At 40.6% G+C, this 18,408-nt stretch overlaps 1 protein-coding gene across 1 annotated transcript in view; it reads right to left on the minus strand.

The window, feature by feature from the left end:
- Positions 1–17,304, minus strand: part of LOXHD1 (lipoxygenase homology PLAT domains 1) — a 239,834-nt gene extending 222,530 nt beyond the window's left edge. Inside the window, exon 1 of the mRNA XM_056543231.1 lies at positions 17,013–17,304. The gene's annotated coding sequence lies outside the window, so the exon portion shown is untranslated. The remainder of the gene's footprint in view (positions 1–17,012) is intronic.
- Positions 17,305–18,408: the final 1,104 nt, after the last annotated feature.

Below are 18,408 nucleotides of genomic sequence, written 5' to 3' on the forward strand. Positions count from 1 at the left end.
TAATACAACGGGACTGAAGAGCACTATTTGGCTTTTAAGGTCAGTTGTTGGGGGTGGTCACATGATGCCAATAGATGCAAGACTGACCCACCCACCCCCACCCACCCCCAATCCTTCCGAAAGACGGGCTTAGATCCATGGGTTTTAAATGCCTATAGCTGCCTATAGAAACGTTGTTCACACAGTGTAAAAAAAATAAGTTTTTCTTTTTACCTATTTAAGGCTGAGGGGGAGAAAAAAACGTGAAAGACGGAATCTAAAACAGAAATCCAAAAAATAACATTGTGTTCTTTTTAAAAACTTAATTTGGATTTTAATGCATGATATAAGTATTTGATGACCTACCAACCAGTAAGAATTCTCACAGATCTGTTATTTTTTCTTTAAAGGGGTACTCAGCTGCTCAGCGTTTAGAACAAACGGTTCCGAAAGCTGGAGCCGGCGCTGGGAGTTTGTCATGTCATAGTTCCGTCCCATAGACTTGTATTGAGGGTGGGGCGTGGCGTTATGATGGGGCGGGGCTATGACATCATGAGCTTCCAGCGCCAGCTCCAGCGTTCAAAACAGTTTGTTCCAAACGCTGAGCAGCGGAGTACCCTTTTAAGAATCCCTCCTGTTCTCCACTCATTACCTGTTTGAACTCGTTACCTGAATAAAAGACACCTGTCCACACACTCAATCAATCAGACTCCAACCTCTCCACAACGGGCAAGTTTACTGAAAGAGCTTGGGTAACCATAGAGTCGTCATTACAAATCATACAATAAATTACAATCATACATAGCATGACAGTACAATATACAGCACAGATTCCCTATGCTATACACTATACCACATGCAGCACTAACACTCCGCTCCATCACTCAATATCGAAGAACAAAGTAAAAAAAAACAATGAATTACAATCTATGATCAGGGAAGGGTGTGGGGTCTATGAGGGTAGGAGGGGGCAGATCACAGGGCCAAACTACTCAGCAAACATATGGCCAAGGCCAGATAGCTGGTAAAGGACATCAGGGATAAAATTGTATTCCTGCACAAGGCTGGGATGGGCTACAGGACAATAGGCAAGCAGTTTGGTGAGAGGGCAACAACTGTTGGTGCAGTTAATAGAAAATGGAAGATGACGGTCAATCTCTCTCGCTCTTGGGCTCCATGCAAGATCTCACCATGTGGGGCATCAATGATCATGCAGAAGTTGAGGGATCATCCGAGAACTACACGGCAGGACCTGGTCAATGACCTGAAGAAAGCTGGGACCACAGTCTCCAAGAAAACCACTAGTATTACACTACGCCATCATTGATTAAAATCCTGCAGCACACGCAAGGTCCGCCTGCTCATGCCACGACATATCCATTTCCATTTTAAGTTTGCCAAAGACCATCTGGATTATCGAGAGGAGGAATGGGAGAAGGTCATGTGGTCTGATGAAACAAAAATAGAGCTTTTTGGTCTAAACTCGCCGTGTTTGGAGGAAGAAGTAGGATGAGTACAACCCCAAGAACACCATCCCAACCATGAAGCATGGAGGTGGAAACATCAGGGGAATTTTATCAAAACCTGTCCAGAGGAAAAGTTGTTGAGTTGCCCATAGCAACCAATCAGATCGCTTCTTTCATTTTTCGTAGGCCTTTTTAAAAATGAAAGAAGCGATCTGATTGGAGGTTTTTTCCTCTGGACAGGTTTGGATAAATATCCCCCATCATTCCTTGGGGCTGCTTTTCCGAAAAGGGAACAGGACGACTGCACTGTATTGAGGGGAAGATGAATGGGGCCATGTATCGAGAGATCTTGGCCAACAACCTCCTTCCCTCAGTGAGAGCATTGAAGATGGGTCGTGGCTGGGGCTTCCAGCATGACAACGACCCGAAACACACAGCCAGGGCACTAAGGAGTGGCTCCGTAAGAAGCATCTCAAGGTCCTGGAGTGGCGCAGTCTTCAGACCAGAACCCAGTAAAAAATCTTTGGAGGGAGCTGAAAATCCTTATTGCCCAGTGACATCCCCGAAACCTGAAGGATCTGGAGAAGATCTGTATGGAGGAGTGGGCCAGAACCCCTGCGGCAGTGTGTGCAAACCTGGTCAAGAACTACAGGAAACGTTTGATCTCCAAATATAAAGTTATGCTTTTCTGATGTATTAAATACTTATGTCATGCAATAAAATGCTAATACATTTTTTTTTAATCATACAATGTGATTTTCTGGATTTTTGTTTTAGATTCCATCTCTCACAGTTGAAAAGTACCTATGATAAAAATGTCAGACCTCTACATGCTTTGTAAGTAGGAAAACCTGCAAAATCAGCAGTGTATCAAATACTTGTTCTCCCCACTGTATGTAGGGAGGTGTATAGTCTATCATCTGTCAAGGGAGATTTAGAAGACTCCCATACACATTGGACAGGTGACTAGTCCTGGTCCTTCTCTAATGTCTATGGGGGGCCTCTGGGCCTGTTTAACACCTGCATAATGTGGATCCATTTTTGCATCTATTTTAAGGCTGCGAGTCCCAGCCAACCACTTCCGATACATACAGTTGTAAATGTGGTACTGTCTGGCCATCATAAACAGCATACCTCCCCTCCACACTTCTGTAATGGTACCCTAGGCAGTCGCCTACTGTGCCCACCGGAGATTTTCCTACCTACATCCATTTAAGCTTAGACCTGGTCCATTACCTTGAGGGTCAGAAGGGACTCCGGGCCCAGGATCTGAGCAGTCCTATAGAGACGCCATCACCTTGAGGACAGTCGGAACAATATAAGGAATGTGTCAGACACATAGAAAGTTCTAGACACCTCACAATCATTAGCAATGTTGTCATCTCTCCTTAGAGACTCCGTTTATCCTCAGGACAGTAACTAGTGTTCCCTGTAGCGGCTGCCTGCGTGACACGAGCAAACACAATACTGCTTAACCCTTTTCTCACTAGATCCTGCAGAGGTAGCAGAGTTAGGTTGGTCACTAAACAGTTTCTATTATGCACTAATTTGAAAAAGTTACCCAAAACTGTGCAGATCTCATGACACCTCTGACCACCCGTGCCTAACTGTGCAATGTTTTCTTAAAGAATGCTGTTAAAGATCTCTAGTCTTGAAAAACATATCCCCTATCCTGGGTATAGGGCATAAGTTTTAGATTGCGGGGGGTCTGACCACTGGGACCCCCCGCAATCTCCCGTACAGGGCCCCGGCAGCCCACGGGAAGGGGACGTGTCGACCACCGCACGAAGTGTGACCACCGCACTCTATGGCAAAGCCGGAGTGCTACCCTCAGCAATCTCCGGCTCTTCCATAGTGCTGTATTGAGGGGGAATGTTGGCTGCCGCTTCGTGCCGTGGTCGATACGCGCTCTCTGGCCAGTGAGCCGGAGCCCTGTTCAGGACATCGTGGGGGAGGGGGGCAGCGGTCGGATCCCCGCGATCTGAAACTTATTCCCTATCCTTAGGATAGGGGATAAGATTTTCAGGACTGGACTACCCCTTTAAGAAAGAGAATCTGCAACTTTTTGGTTTAACCCCTTAAGGACACATGACGTACTGGAACGTCATGTGTCCACTCCCGATCTATAACGCGGGGCCACGGCGTGGCCCCGCGTCATAGCGGGTCGGGCCCGGCCTCTAACAACGGCCGGGACCCGTGGCTAATAGCGCGCGGCATTGATCGCTGTGCCGCGCGCTATTAACCCTTTAGACGCGGCGTTCAAAGTTGAACGCCGCGTCTAAAGTGAAACCGAAAGCATCCCGGCTAGCTCAGTGGGCTGTTCGGGATAGCCGCGGTGAAATCGCGGCATCCCGAACAGCTGACAGGACAGCGGGAGGGCCCCTACCTGCCTCCTCGCTGTCCGATCGCCGAATGACTGCTCAGTGCCTGAGATCCAGGCCTGAGCAGTCATCCGGCAGAATCGTTGATCACTGGTTTCTTATGAGAAACCAGTGATCAACATAGAAGATCAGTGTGTGCAGTGTTATAGGTCCCTATGGGACCTATAACACTGCAAAAAAAAAGTGAAAAAAAAAAGTGAATAAAGATCATTTAACTCCTCCCCTATTAAAAGTTTGAATCACCCCCCTTTTCCAATAAAAAAAAAAACACAGTGTAAATAAAAATAAAAATAAACATATGTGGTATCACCGCGTGCGGAAATGTCCGAATTATAAAAATATATCATTAATTAAACCGCTCGGTCAATGGCGTGCGCGCAAAAAAATTCCAAAGTCCAAAATAGTGCATTTTTGGTCACTTTTTATATCATTTAAAAATGAATAAAAAGTGATCAATAAGTCCTATCAATGCAAAAATGGTACCGTTAAAAACTTCAGATCACGGCGCAAAAAATGAGCCCTCATACCGCCCCATACACGGAAAAATAAAAAAGTTATAGGGGTCAGAAGATGACAATTTTAAACGTATTAATTTTCCTGCATGTAGTTATGATTTTTTCCAGAAGTCCGACAAAATCAAACCTATATAAGTAGGGTATCATTTTAATCGTATGGACCTACAGAATACATATCAGGTGTCATTTTTACCGAAAAATGTACTACGTAGAAACGGAAGCCCCCAAAAGTTACAAAACAGCGTTTTTTTTTTCAATTTTGTCGCACAATGATTTTTTTTCCCGCTTCACCATAGATTTTTGGGCAAAATGACTGACGTCATTACAAAGTAGAATTGGTGGCGCAAAAAATAAGCCATCATATGGATTTTTAGGTGTAAATTTGAAAGAGTTATGATTTTTTAAAGGCAAGGAGCAAAAACGAAAATGCAAAAACGGAAAAACCTCCGGTCCTTAAGGGGTTAAAGTGTGACTTTATCTATCATTGACTATTGCAATTTTACGTGCGATTTTAGGTTAATTTGCGACTTTACTGTTCATATAATGTTTCCTATGTCTGAAACTTTACTTATTCACAGGATAGGGCAGCGTTTTCAAACAGTGTGTCTGCAGCTGCTGCAAAACTACAACTCCTAGAATGATGTACAGTTGTAGAGGAAGTTGTGTAGTTCTTTCCAGTCTGACTCCAGTGTTTTTTGCTGCCACCTCTGTCCATGTCAGGAATTGTCCAGGAGAGGTTTGCTATGAGGATTTGCTCCTGCTCTGGTCAGTTCCCATAGGCGTGCGCACAGGGTGTGCCGGGTGTGCCCAGGCACACCCTAATCACCGCGGCCGTGAGCAAAAGGGGCAGCTGCCCCGGGCCCTGTAATTCCTGGGGGCCCAAAAGCAGCTCTCCCCTTTTGCCCCATAAAGCTGATAAAGGCTGGCGGCGGGCCAGGCGTCAGGGGCCCGGCCAAAATGTTAGTAGGAGGGGGCCGGGGGGGGGGGGGGTGCGGGTTTTGTGCCGCATGCTACCTTTTTATGTTCGCCGCCGCCGCCGCCGCCACTCATTCCCAGGCAGCCAGTACCGCAATGGCTGTCTGGGTGATGGTCACGTGACGTGACTTGTGGTGCAACATCACGGGCAGCATCATAGAGAGGAGAGGAGCAGAGAGAGTCTCCCGCTCCTCTCAGTCCCCACACGGCCGCTTCCAGGATCAAGGCCGCAGCAGGGGACCCACCGCCAGATATGTGAGTATGTATAATGTGTGTGGGGGGGTATTTATTATATAGTGTGCGTGTGTGTGTGTGTTGGGGGGTATTTATTATATAGTGTGTGTGTGTGGGGGGGGGGGGGTAGGGGGGATTTATTATATAATGTGGGGGGGTTTATTATATAGTGTGGGGGATTTATTATATAGTGTGGGGGGGGTTATTATATAGTGGGGGGGGATTATATAATGTGAGGGGGGATTCATTATATAATGTGAGGGGGGATTCATTATATAATGTGAGGGGGATTCATTATATAATGTGAGGGGGGATTTATTATATAGTGTGGGGGGGATTTATTATATAATGTGAGGGGGGATTTATTATATAATGTGAGGGGGGATTCATTATATAATGTGAGGGGGGATTTATTATATAATGTGAGGGGGGATTTATTATATAATGTGAGGGGGGATTTATTATATAATGTGAGGGGGGATTTATTATATAGTGTGCGTGTGTGTGTGTGTTGGGGGGTATTTATTATATAGTGTGTGTGTGTGGGGGGGGGGGGTAGGGGGGATTTATTATATAATGTGGGGGGGTTTATTATATAGTGTGGGGTGGATTTATTATATAGTGTGGGGGGGGTTATTATATAGTGGGGGGGGATTATATAATGTGAGGGGGGATTCATTATATAATGTGAGGGGGGATTCATTATATAATGTGAGGGGGGATTCATTATATAATGTGAGGGGGGATTCATTATATAATGTGAGGGGGGATTTATTATATAGTGTGGGGGATTTATTATATAATGTGAGGGGGGATTTATTATATAATGTGAGGGGGGATTTATTATATAATGTGAGGGGGGATTTATTATATAATGTGAGGGGGGATTCATTATATAATGTGAGGGGGGATTTATTATATAATGTGAGGGGGGATTTATTATATAATGTGAGGGGGGATTTATTATATAATGTGAGGGGGGATTTATTATATAGTGTGGGGGGGGTTTATTATATAGTGTGAGGGGGGATTTATTATATAGTGTGAGGGGGGATTTATTATATAATGTGAGGGGGGATTTATTATATAGTGTGAGGGGGGATTTATTATATAGTGTGGGGGGGATTTATTATATAGTGTGGGGGGGATTTATTATATAATGTGAGGGGGGATTTATTATATAGTGTGGGGGGGATTTATTATATAGTGTAAGGGGGGATTTATTATATAATGTGAGGGGGGATTCATTATATAATGTGAGGGGGGATTTATTATATAATGTGAGGGGGGATTTATTATATAATGTGAGGGGGGATTTATTATATAATGTGAGGGGGGATTTATTATATAGTGTGGGGGGGGTTTATTATATAGTGTGAGGGGGGATTTATTATATAGTGTGAGGGGGGATTTATTATATAATGTGAGGGGGGATTTATTATATAGTGTGAGGGGGGATTTATTATATAGTGTGGGGGGGATTTATTATATAGTGTGGGGGGGATTTATTATATAATGTGAGGGGGGATTTATTATATAGTGTGGGGGGGATTTATTATATAGTGTAAGGGGGGATTTATTATATAATGTGAGGGGGGATTTATCATATAATGTGGGGGGGGGATTTATTATATAATGTGAGGGGGGATTTATTATATAATGTGGGGGGGATTAATTATATAATGTGAGGGGGGATTCATTATATAGTGTGAGGGGGGATTTATTATATAATGTGAGGGGGATTTATTATATAATGTGAGGGGGGGATTTATTATATAATGTGAGGGGGGATTCATTATATAATGTGAGGGGGGATTCATTATATAATGTGAGGGGGGATTCATTATATAGTGTGGGGGGTGGGGGGATTTATTATATAATGTGGGGGGGGTTATTATATAGTGTGGGGGGGATTTATTATATAGTGTGGGGGGGATTTATTATATAATGTGAGGGGGGATTTATTATATAATGTGAGGGGGGATTCATTATATAGTGTGGGGGGTGGGGGGGGATTTATTATATAATGTGAGGGGGGATTTATTATATAATGTGAGGGGGGATTCATTATATAATGTGAGGGGGGATTCATTATATAATGTGTGGGGGGATTAATTATATAGTGTGGGGGGTGGGGGGATTTATTATATAATGTGGGGGGGGTTATTATATAGTGTGGGGGGGTTTATTATATAGTGTGGGGGGGATTTATTATATAATGTGAAAGGGGAATGTATTATATAATGTGAGGGGGATTCATTATATAATGTGAGGGGGGATTAAGTATATAGTGTGGGGGGGATTTATTATATAATATGGGGGGGATTTATTATATAATGTGGGGGGGGATTATTATATAGTGTGGGGGGGGGCTATTATATAATGTAAGAAGGGAGGAAATTATGCATGTGAGGGGAGGATAATAATGATTATTATAATCCTCCCCTCACATATATGTAACATCTCCCCCTCACATGTATAATCTGATAATCCCCTCCTCACATTGATTATCCCTTCACATATAATCTGATTATGATATTATATGTGAGGGGATTATCTATGTGAGGAGGGGGTTATCAGATTATACATGTGAGGGGGAGATGTTACATATATGTGAGGGGAGGATTATAATAATCATTATTATCCTCCCCTCACTTGCATAATCTGATAATCCCCTCCCCCGTACGTATCCTGTACTGATCCTGAGTTATATCCTGTATTATTCTAAAGAGCTGTACTCACTATTCTGCTGGTGAGGTCACTGTGTCTATACATTACATTACTTATCCTGTACTGTTCCTGAGTTATATCCTGTATTATACCCCAGAGCTGTACTCACTATTCTGCTGGTGGGGTCACTGTGTACATACATTACATTACTTATCCTGTACTGATCCTGAGTTATATCCTGTATTATACTCCAGAGCTGTACTCACTATTCTGCTGGTGAGGTCACTGTGTACATACATTACATTACTTATCCTGTACTGATCCTGAGTTATATCCTGTATTATACTCCAGAGCTGTACTCACTATTCTGCTGGTGAGGTCACTGTGTACATACATTACATTACTTATCCTGTACTGATCCTGAGTTATATCCTGTATTATACTCCAGAGCTGTACTCACTATTCTGCTGGTGGGGTCACTGTGTAAATACATCACATTACTTATCCTGTACTGATCCTGAGTTATATCCTGTATTATACACCAGAGCTGTACTCACTATTCTGCTGGTGGAGTCACTGTGTACATACATTACATTACTTATCCTGTACTGATCCTGAGTTATATCCTGTATTATACACCTGAGCTGTACTCACTATTCTGCTGGTGAGGTCACTGTATACATACATTACATTACTGATCCTGTACTGATCCCAGGGTCCAATCAAAATTAAAGACGGCCCTGTCCATTATACATGCACTGTACAGCAATCATACATCCATTATGCATACACTGTGTCTGTGACTGTACAACAATCATACATCCAATCCATTATTAATGGATTGGATGTATGATTGCTGTACAGTCACAGTGTATGTATAATGGAGGTATGCGTGCTGTACAGTGTATGTATAATGGAGGTATGCTTGCTGTACAGTGTATGTATAATGGATGTATGATTGCTGTACAGTCACAGTGTATGTATAATGGAGGTATGCTTGCTGTACAGTGTATGTATAATGGAGGTATGCTTGCTGTACAGTGTATGTATAATGGATGTATGATTGCTGTACAGTCACAGTGTATGTATAATGGAAGTATGCTTGCTGTACAGTGTATGTATAATGGAGGTATGCTTGCTGTACAGTGTATGTATAATGGAGGTATGCTTGCTGTACAGTGTATATATAATGGATGTATGATTGCTCTACAGTCACAGTGTATGTATAATGGAGGTATGCTTGCTGTACAGTGTATGTATAATGGATGTATGATTGCTGTACAGTCAGTGTATGTAAAATGGATGTATGATTGCTGTACAGTCACAGTGTATGTATAATGGATGTATGATTGCTGTACAGTCAGTGTATGTATAATGGATGTATGCTTGCTGTACAGTGTATGGATAATGGATGTATGATTGCTGTACAGTCACAGTGTATGTATAATGGATGTATGATTGCTGTACAGTGTATGTATAATGGATGTATGATTGCTGTACAGTGTATGTATAATGAATGTATGATTGCTGTACAGTGTATGTATAATGGAGGTATGCTTGCTGTACAGTGTATGTATAATGGATGTATGATTGCTGTACTGTGTATGTATAATGAATGTATGATTGCTGTACAGTGTATGTATAATGGAGGTATGCTTGCTGTACAGTGTATGTATAATGGATGTATGATTGCTGTACAGACACAGTGTATGTATAATGGATGTATGATTGCTGTACAGTGTATGTATAATGGAGGTTTGATTGCTGTATAGTGTATGTATAATGAATGTATGATTGCTGTACAGTGTATGTATAATGGAGGTATGATTTCTGTACAGTGTATGTATAATGGATGTATGATTGCTGTACAGTGTATGTATAATGAATGTATGATTGCTGTACAGTGTATGTATAATGGAGGTATGATTGCTGTACAGTGTATGTATAATGAATGTATGATTGCTGTACAGTGTATGTATAATGAATGTATGCTTGCTGTACAGTGTATGTATAATGGAGGTATGATTTCTGTACAGTGTATGTATAATGGATGTATGATTGCTGTACAGTGTATGTTTAATGAATGTATGATTGCTGTACAGTGTATGTATAATGGATGTATGATTGCTGTACAGTGTATGTATAATGAATGTATGATTGCTGTACAGTGTATGTATAATGGAGGTATGATTTCTGTACAGACACAGTGTATGTATAATGAATGTATGATTGCTGTACAGTGTAAGTATAATGGAGGTATGCTTGCTGTACAGTGTATGTATAATGGATGTATGATTGCTGTACAGTGTATGTATAATGAATGTATGATTGCTGTACAGTGTATGTATAATGGAGGTATGATTGCTGTACAGTGTATGTATAATGGATGTATGATTGCTGTACAGTGTATGTATAATGGAGGTATGATTGCTGTACAGTGTATGTATAATGGATGTATGATTGCTGTACTGTGTATGTATAATGAATGTATGATTGCTGTACAGTGTATGTATAATGGAGGTATGCTTGCTGTACAGTGTATGTATAATGGATGTATGATTGCTGTACAGACACAGTGTATGTATAATGGATGTATGATTGCTGTACAGTGTATGTATAATGGAGGTATGATTGCTGTACAGTGTATGTATAATGAATGTATGATTGCTGTACAGTGTATGTATAATGGAGGTATGATTTCTGTACAGTGTATGTATAATGGATGTATGATTGCTGTACAGTGTATGTATAATGAATGTATGATTGCTGTACAGTGTATATATAATGGAGGTATGATTGCTGTACAGTGTATGTATAATGAATGTATGATTGCTGTACAGTGTATGTATAATGAATGTATGCTTGCTGTACAGTGTATGTATAATGGAGGTATGATTTCTGTACAGTGTATGTATAATGGATGTATGATTGCTGTACAGTGTATGTTTAATGAATGTATGATTGCTGTACAGTGTATGTATAATGGATGTATGATTGCTGTACAGTGTATGTATAATGAATGTATGATTGCTGTACAGTGTATGTATAATGGAGGTATGATTTCTGTACAGACACAGTGTATGTATAATGAATGTATGATTGCTGTACAGTGTAAGTATAATGGAGGTATGCTTGCTGTACAGTGTATGTATAATGGATGTATGATTGCTGTACAGTGTATGTATAATGAATGTATGATTGCTGTACAGTGTATGTATAATGGAGGTATGATTGCTGTACAGTGTATGTATAATGGATGTATGATTGCTGTACAGTGTATGTATAATGGAGGTATGATTGCTGTACAGTGTATGTATAATGGATGTATGATTGCTTTACAGTGTATGTATAATGGATGTATGATTGCTGTACAGTGTATGTATAATGGATGTATGATTGCTGTACAGTGTATGTATACTGAATGCATGATTGCTTTACAGTGTATGTATAATGGATGTATGATTGCTGTACAGTGTATGTATAATGGATGTATGATTGCTGTACAGTGTATGTATAATGGATGTATGATTGCTGTACAGTGTATGTATACTGAATGCATGATTGCTGTACAGTGTATGTATAATGGAGGTATGATTGCTGTACAGTGTATGTATAATGGATGTATGATTGCTTTACAGTGTATGTATAATGGATGTATGATTGCTGTACAGTGTATGTATAATGGATGTATGATTGCTGTACAGTGTATGTATAATGGATGTATGATTGCTGTACAGTGTATGTATACTGAATGCATGATTGCTGTACAGTGTATGTATAATGGAGGTATGATTGCTGTACAGTGTATGTATAATGGAGCCTTCAATCCAAAAAAAAGCAACCAATCCCCAAAAAAGTTTTAATAAAGTTTTTCATTTTGTTTGTATTGATATTTATATGAGTGTAGGTCTGTTTATGTATGTGTGCATGCAAGCAAGAGTGTGTGTGTATATGTATATATATATATCTAAATAAACACACACACGCGTGTGCGGCGTGAGTTTGTGCTTTAGGGTGCACACCCTAATGCAATAGACTGCGCACGCCTATGTCAGTTCCTGACACACTCTGGGATAGAGATGTCAGCAGAGAGCACTGTGGTCAGACTGGAAAGGACTACACAACTTCGTCTGTAGTATACAGCAGCTGATAAGTACTGGAAGGAGTGAGATTTTTGAATAGAAGAAATTTACAAATCTGTATAACTTTGTGGAACCTGTTGATTTAAAAACTTTTTCTTCCTTCAGAGTACCCCTTGAACCCCTTCAGGGCATTGAGTTTTCATTTACTCACTTTTGTTTTTTCATTTCCCCTTATAAAAATCATAATGCTTTAAATTTTCCACCTACAGACCCACATGAGGGCTTGTTTTTTGCTACACCAATTTTACTTTGTAATGACCTCAATTTCACCACAAAATCTACGGTGAAACAACAAAAAAAAAATTTTGGGGAAAACTAAACAAAAACTTCTATTTGTAACTTGTGGAGGCCTCCGGTTCCACGCAGAAAACTTTTCGGTAAAAATGACACCTTATCTTTATTCTGTAGGCAAATACAACCCAACTTATATAGGTTAGATTTAGTTTTTCTTCTTTTAAAAAATTATAACTTTTTGTATGAAAATTTTGTATGACCCCTATAACTTTTTAATTTTTTTGTATACAGGGCTATATGAGGGCTCATTTTTTGCGATGTGATCTTTTGTTTTTATTGGTACCATTTTTGTTTTGATGGGACTTTTTGATCGTCTTTTATGCATTTTTTTTTAGAATAAAAAGTGACCAAAAATACGCAATTCTGAACTCTGGTATTTTTTTATGTATACGCCATTGACCATGTAGTTTAATTAACATAATATTTTTATAGTTCAGACATTTAAGCACGCGCGATACCACATATGTCTATGTTCATTTTTGTTTACATATTTTTTTAAAGGGAAAATAGGGGTGATTCAAACGTTTATTATTGAAGGGGTTAAATCACATTTAGTAAAAAAAAAAACATTTTTTTACTTTTTTTTTTTTACACAATTTTATAGCCTTTACACTGCTCAATGCTATGCCATGGCTGTCAGGAACATCAGATCATCGATTGGATGGCGAGTAAGCAGGTAAGGGCCCTCCCGCCATCCTCTTAGCTGGTCTGCTAAACTGCTGGGGAATTTTTTTAATTTTTATTTTAGGGGTTAATGCAGGGCATCACCACGATCTGTGATGTCCGGCATTAGCCACGGGTCCCGGCAGCTATTAGCCACGCAGCTCCTGAGCCCGCGTTATAGAAGGGGAGCGAGGCAAGGGAATACAGGTACGCCCTCTCTAGTTTCCAACGCCTCTTTCCCATAGTCATTTTCCACAAAACAGGCAAATAATCTCCCAATTCTTGCTTGATTTTGCCCAAAGTATGTTGGCCAGATGCGCAGTTTTGTGCACCAAGCAGCAACGTAATGTTGTACAATAAGATAAAATTATTACAAGTCGTATGCCACATAGTTAGTTCTGGCCAGCTGAGAGACACTGAAAATTGTGCAAAATTATTGTGCAATACGGCACCAAAACACAACGGATAATAAACATCCAACATTATGTTTACATCTAGATAGACAGAACTAAGACTCGCCACAACTGTAGCTAGTTCATACAATAAATACAGCTGATATTCTGTTACAGTGTATCAGAGTAGGTAAATTGTATCCTGACTGTTTCACCTGCACAGGGTAGAATTGTAACAAAATCACAACTGCTATATTGAGAACGAGCATGTCTCTATCCACTGGCATCAAACAAATCGCTTCAAGATGGTGAGAAACTGAAATAGAAAGTATATGACAAAAATACAGATTATCCAGCGATTGAAGGGGTTATCCCAAGATTAAAAGTTAACCATTAAAAATAATTCCGTGATTTGTGAGGGTGCAAACACTGAGGTCAATCTCCTCTTACCAAGCAAACAGGCAACTCTCATGCTTGGCCACCGCTCTTTATATTTTCTATAAGACTTCCAAACAGTGCTCAATCCTGGATATGTTCTGAAATCCTGAACATGCGTGCCTTTTCTTATGATGTCTTTTATGGTGCTCCGTGAAATGTTCAAAGCTGGGGACATTTATTTTGGTCAAAAAACTAAAACGGTGAAATCCAGTTCCCCTAAAAAAAAATCCCCCCCCCAAAAAAAAAAAAATCCAAACTTTATTCAATTCCGTTAAAATCCATAGTTTTTAAATGGTTTTGCTTTGAGCACATGGATTTTACCGGAATTGATTAAAGTTTGGATTTCTAGGGATTTCATCGTTTTTGTTTTGAGATATCTCCTCCGAGAACCGGCTTGACTGCACTGTTCTGTGGTTCCCTGCATATGTTCCCGATGTGCCTGTACTGGACTTTACATGTGGTAAGCTGACTCCACACATAGTCTTTCTTTGCATTTTTTTTTTTTATAACCTTACCCTGCTTTGTACTTCTTTACATTTTTATCCTATCCCTGACCTGTTCGGTGAGCTCCTTGGTCTTCATGCTGCTTTTTGTTCAGTAATACTTTCTAACAAACTCTGAGGCCTTCACAGAACAGGTGAATTTCTACTGAGATGCCACCACCACAGCAGTTGGAAGCTCCATCAAGACACCAGCAATTGATTGTTATTGGACCTAAGAAGTTGTTATTGGACCTAAGAAGCGCCAAAACTCGTTGTCCATTCTTGTATTTCTTAAACAAACCTACAAGTCCTGTACAACTTTGGCTGCTGAGTATTTTCATGTTAACCAGGCAGCAGTGCTCATTCCAGACCCATTTTTCCTTGCTAAAACCTTCTCCTATCGGCACCACCCCAGGGTACATGGAAAGGATCCTTGAGCAGCATACTGCATAAGTCAATATGTCTTCTATATAGTCATGCATATCATAAAGCACAAACCAACAAGGTTAGTATAGCACTATAGGTGCGATGGCAGGTTAACATCTTCCCAAAATACTACTACTACACCAGGGAACGCCCCTGGATTTTTTTCTCTTTGTCTCCTTCATTTGTACTGAGATAGGTTGACCCGATTTACTAATCATGTGACCTGTAAAGGCAATCGGTCACACTAGATCTTGGTTCGGGGTTTCTAATTAGTGGCGGTGAATACAAATGCATTTAACACTTCTCAAATTTTTATTTGTGAATCATTCTAGGGGGATGTTCGTACTGCGTAATACCCCCCGAATTCCATGAGCAGAATTCCGCTGGCGCAATTATGCGCAGTTAACAGTAACATCAGTGTGAATCGTCTCCTGCGAGACCCATTAACACCCGTTAACATGTTCATTCTTTGCGCAGAAGTGCACGAGCACTGCATAGCCACCAATGATGACGGCACAGTGCTGTGCGGTCCTACATATGGAATCTTTGCTTGCGGAATTCTACATGCGGAGATTCGCAGTGTGAATGCATCCTAAAAATCCATCTAATATTTCCCCCCACTTCTAAATGCTGGATTATTTTGTCTATTAACACCCTGTTGTGGTTCATCCCAATGAAATAATAATAATGATAGCGGTTATACCATGCCAAATGTAGTCCAAGGGTTTAAATACTTATGCAATGTACTGTAGTTATCCCCTGTCCTTGGGGTAACCCCCGTAAGCTTTATCAGACTAGGAATCCTCAAATACCAGTATAAATGGTGAATGAAGGTATAAGAACAATGATATGAAACCCAGGCTCCATTCAGCAGCACTCCTTGTTGGCTATGAGGCTGTTTGTCTGACGGCCACTCTGGAGCGTCTACGTGTGTTGCGAAATCTGCATCAAAATTATGCAACAATGTGAAGTACAATAATGCCCTGGATATTCACTGAAGATTCAATTCAATGCAACTGAGTTAAATACAAACTAAAACTCTGCAACAAAATCAACAACAAAACTAAGATTTCACAATTAAAAGGGAAAAAGAATATTGGAAAATAGTAAATGTGGGGGAATGTATCAGGGTACCGGGTAAAAGAGGCCCAGGAGGTGTTTAAAATTGGATCTCTAATATCGTGCTTCTCTCATTTAAAATTCCACTAAAGGAGATTATTGTATAATAATATATTTTATTTCAAAAACACATGTTAAAATTAAAGCACATACGACACGTTTCCAGTCTACACCTGATTCTTCCTCAGATGTTCACAATCTGAGGAAGAGTCTGATGTGGACTGAAAACGTGTCATGTGTTTTTAATCTGATCGAAGATAATACACTAGGGGGCGCACATATAGTTTCTTCTTTACTAATGTTTTAGTGTATATGATGGACAGGTGATATAGGTACTGTAGCTGGGGCACCAGCAGAAGGAGCCACAGAAACCTCTCATCTTTACAGGACTCCTTGCTGACCACTTTTATTTATATTGATTTCTCCCAAAATTAGCAAAGGGGAACTAAAACATGATGGACAAAATAAGGAGAGGCAGTAAATAATGCAGTGTAGAGAAGGGAGAGGTCATTCAGGGGATGACAAGAACCATTATAAACTTTATACTGTATTATATTGGGGCATATAAATGTCACACAATAGGAGCCCCAGTTTAACCCCTTCCTAACTCTAAAGTAGAGGACCATGCATTAAGAAGATGGCCTTTTATAGGCTCCTGTCTCCATGCTCTGACAGCAAACTGAAATATTATTATTTGTTAAAATGCTAAGTAAATGCCAAAATGTATCAAAAGTTGCATTAAACAAAAGATTTTCTTTAGTTTAGACCATACTATGAAGTAATACCAATACAATCTCCCCCTTTCTGAATCCTCCAGACCTCTCCATGCTCCTTACCTGAGGATCTCTATCAGTTCTGTAAGCTTCTCTGTGCTTTAGAAGTTACAAAGTTTTAGCTGAATTAAAGAATACAGGGAAACTGTACAAAGGGCACCTAGCTGTAGACTTGTGCACAGTAGACCAGTAGTCTTGTCCAGTAGACAGGAGTTGTGTGCAGTAGACCAGTAGTTGTGTTTTAATAGAGTAGAGGTTGTGCCCAACAGACAAGTAGTTGTGTCCAGGAGACAAGTAGTTGTGTCCTGTAGACCAGAAGTTGCGACTAGTAGACCAGAAGTTGCGACCAGTAGACCAGAAGTTGCGACCAGTAGACAGGTAGTTATCCTGTAGACCGGTAGTTGTCTTGTAGATCAGTAGTTGTCCAGTAGAAAGGTAGTTGTCCTGTAGACCGGTAGTTGTCCTGTAGATCAGTAGTTGTCCTGTAGACCAGTAGTTGTGTCCTGTAGATCAGTAGTTGTGTCCTGTAGACCAGTAGTTGTGTCCTGTAGATCAGTAGTTGTGTCCAGTAGATCAGTAGTTGTGTCCTGTAGACCAGTAGTTGTGTCCTGTGAGACCAGTAGTTGTCCTGTAGACCAGTGGTTGTGTCCTGTAGACCAGTAGTTATCCAGTAGACCAGTAGTTGTGTCCTGTAGACCAGTAGTTGTCCTGCAGACCAGTAGTTGTGTCCTGTAGACCAGTAGTTGTCCTGCAGATCAGTAGTTGTGTCTTGTAGGCCAGAAGTTTCGACCAGTAGTTGTGTCTAGTAGACCATTAGTCTTGTAATGCCCTCCCAGACTGTTCTATGGCAAACAATGCACTAATTATGTATCATTAGCGATACACAGCCTATATAGGGGCCCCAATGGGTGCAAATCTGTGCAGGGGGTTCTGTTTGGATCTACTGTAGGTGCAGGGATCAGGATCCTGCAGGGAATCAGCAGGTCTCTAGCAGTCAGCAGGTCCAGGGATCTGCAGTCAGTGTCAGGCAGGCACTCAGAAAGGTTGCTAAGGACGCACAGAACAGCTGTAGTCTGAGGGTGTGTGCAGGGAATGAATGAGACTGAGTCACCAGGGAACAGGCAGTGAGGACAATACACAAAGGGTTACTACACCTGCTGGCCCAGATCTTTCCTGATCCTATAGGTCACATTGTTACATCATTATATAAGTTGCTACTCCAGGGTCTTCTAACTAGTAATATGATTTGTCCCATAAGCAAAATTAAGATCAGCAAAAACTATACTATACATTGTTAGTCACCCAGCTTTTCCAGACTCCTGAACAGCAAATATGCCTGGTTTTGTTTCCAGTAATATAGGAGCAGAGAAGGAATTACTACAGACACAGAGATCTCTCAAGTAACAATGACCTTAGGTTGCAAAATTTTCAACATGCATGGTCTTTCCTGGACCATTGT

Source organism: Hyla sarda, chromosome 1 (genome assembly GCF_029499605.1).
Source record: "Hyla sarda isolate aHylSar1 chromosome 1, aHylSar1.hap1, whole genome shotgun sequence".
Taxonomy (NCBI): Eukaryota; Metazoa; Chordata; class Amphibia; order Anura; family Hylidae; genus Hyla; species Hyla sarda.